This window comes from Panthera pardus, unplaced genomic scaffold (assembly GCF_024362965.1).
Source record: "Panthera pardus isolate Hobbes unplaced genomic scaffold, ASM2436296v1 HiC_scaffold_11, whole genome shotgun sequence".
NCBI classification, from domain to species: domain Eukaryota; kingdom Metazoa; phylum Chordata; class Mammalia; order Carnivora; family Felidae; genus Panthera; species Panthera pardus.
This window is the reverse complement of record NW_026526666.1, coordinates 100,842,746-100,845,696: the sequence shown is the minus strand read 5'-3', so window position 1 is coordinate 100,845,696 and position 2,951 is coordinate 100,842,746.

Sequence of the window (2,951 nt, the reverse complement as noted above, 5' to 3'; positions counted from 1 at the left end):
GTTTCTGGAGCGAGCGTTGGGCCGCCGCGGTCCCTCCCCCCAGCCTGTCTCGGCCTGGCCGTAAGAGGAAAGGGCGAGGAAGCCTTGGCTCTGCGGGCCGGCGATGAGACGGACCCTGTCCAAGCCGCTGAGGCCCAGACACTCCTGACTTCGCCAGCAAACCTGAGCCGTCGACTCTCGTCGCTTGCTGCTGCTTGGGAATGAACACACCCACCTCTGCCCACGGGGCCAGGGGCCAGTCACGAAACCACGGCCTCCCCCGTCTGGTGTCTGCCTTCCCAGGCTGCTAGACCCTGGTCTGGGATACGGGGACTGGGTGAGGCAGCAGCCCCGCCACCCATCACACCGGGCCACAAGTCTCGAGGGAACGGAGGTGGCTTCCCTGGAATGTGCCGGAACTGACAACTGCCAGGCCCCGTGGCGCGGTGAGGCGCTCCGCTCCTTCCTGCCCCCCGGTCGTGTTTACGGGGTCTGCAGGTGCGTGCCGTGCCCCCGTCCTGGCTGTGAGGTCGGAGGGCAGCAGAGGACCCTCTTCCTGGAAGACTCGGGAGGAGAGGAGACGTCCAGAGACGGGGCACATTTGGGGCACGGGACCCTCGGGGGCAGCGACAGCTCAGGGGGACTCTTTAGGGGGCTACTGAGGCCACCGTGCCAGAAATCGTCACTGCTGGGGACGTCCCACGGGGTGATCGCCACTCAGCGAGTGTTTACTGAACACCCAGCGTGGGAACTGTGGCTGAGAACAAGAGAAGCGGCTCCTGTCCTCCCATCGTAACATCCATGCTGGCCCCTGGCCCCCAGATCTTGCCCCTGCTCCTGTGACCTCTTCCGGTGACCCTTTGCCCAGAACACCCCGCCCCTTCACCTCTGACCCACCAGCCTGGCTGCCGGACTCCAGGAAACGTCTGTTCTTTTCCAAAATACTCGACATCATTCCTACACATCTCTCCCCATCATCGCAGGGCCGGGGACCTCGACCGGTCCCTGCAGCCAGAGCGGCAGATGAGCGGCGTCAGGGCTTTACAGACAGCGCCACCTGGCGGTCAGGACCAGGAGTGGTAGCAAGGACCGAGTTTCAAATCTATTCCGTGGCCCTGCCGTGTAGCTGAGCCCGTGCAAAGAAGGGGAGCAGAGGGGACCTGGGAGTGACATGTGGTGGCCAGGCACATAGAAGACATCAGCCCTTAAACAGCTTGTCCTCATGAGGTTGAAAGCGTCTTCTAAGACGTGCCTTAAAGTTCCATCTTTAATTAATTCACTACATTGAGTGCCCACACCCTAGGGGTTCCCCAGAGGCCACCAGCGGATCCCCCCTCCCCAACTGAATCCCAGGGCCAGAGCCGGAGGGGCTGTGATGTCCCAGAGCAGGCACAGCTGGTCAGGGGGAGGCGGGGTTGAGCGCGGCTTGAGGGAGAAAGGGGGCCACTTCAGGTGCCACAGTAGTGACCAGCTCCTCGGAGGGGGCCCAAGGGCACCTCACCCCCACCAACCGCTCCACAGCGCATTTGGACAGTGTGCACCACGGAGTCTCCCTCTGCAAGGGGGCCCTGGTGATTCAGTCAGCAAAGGTTTGCAAAGCAAGTGCCTTCCACCCACCGGGACCTGGTCCGGTAATGAGGTGCCCAAGGTAAGGGGAGCCGGGTTGGGGTGGGGGGACACAGGCACAGCTTCCGCAGCCTGGGTCCCCGACATGCCAAAAGGAAACAGTTACGACTCGGAAGCTGTTCCTGGCAAACGCAGCTACCGGAGCAGCTGCCTTGGGTCAGAGCACCGGGGCCCAGGACTCAAGCTGCCAGAGCGCCCCAGGGCAGCTGGGAACCCAGTGAGGACCCAGGGAAAGGACACCTCGGATACCGAGACCTCCAAGGACCAAAAACGCAGGACAAAGAAGCCAGTGAGGGTTCACGTGCCCCACGGTAAAGCATGCGCTCCTGAGCCACGGGCTTCGGCCGCGATTGCACCTGCAGCTCCGATGGCCCAACTCCTGCCGGGCCCTGCCTTCCACGGGAGCCCCAGGACTCCAGAGGCTCGCTTTTTCCTGCAGCCTGAGGAATCCAACTGCGCGGCCAGCGCTGTGGCCCGCCTCCCCCCAAGCAAGCTCGTCTGTCTGATTTTCCCTGGGAGGGGGCAGGGAGGCCAGCGTCCCCTTGGTGTCTCCACAGGCCAGCGGGAAGGATCTGCTCAGGGGTCGAGGGCCGGACAGACACCTCCACTGGCCCCGGGGCCTGTCAGCTTGACCCCGCGTGTCGGGCGTAACTGGTCCTGCTCGGATTCCACGGGTCTTGAGTTCGGAGCCGACCGGGTTGGCCAGGAGAGGCCAAGGGTGACGATAGCTGGTCTGTGTCGGTGCCAGATCACACTCAGGTGCTCAGGGTCTCACCGCGTGGTCTCCGGAGACTGGCGAGGGGCGTCCCCAAACGTCTCTTGAGCTTCCACACAGCACTCCAGCCCTGACCCTCACCCATCGGCCGTCTGCACGCACAACCGTTCAGCTCCGCGTTCCTGGTATTTGAGGGTCACCTCCACGTGTATGTGGGAGGCCACTGCTCATCTCTCTGTTGTGCATCCTCACCCTACAGACAAGCGACCTCCATTTACATAGGTGGCGCCCACGCGGGGCACCCCGTTCACCTGCGCTCACCAGAGACATTTATCGATACAGCGACCATGCGCCCAGCCCTGCAAAGTATCACTTCCTTAGTTTGCAGCAGGTTGGGAGCAGGATGGGAGGGGCTGCTGAGCCACCACGGCCAAGCTGAAGATCCACTCACAGGGGCCCAGGGGCAGAGGGGCGCCCCAGCGCCAGCTCATCTGAGGAGCGTAGCTAGTGATGAGGGCCTGGCCAGGGGCACAGTGGCCGGACGGCAGACCCTTTCTCCTTCGCGTGAATCCATTGCCGCAGGCCCTCTGCCTCGGAAAGGGTGCGTGGCAGGGTGGGGACAATGGCCACA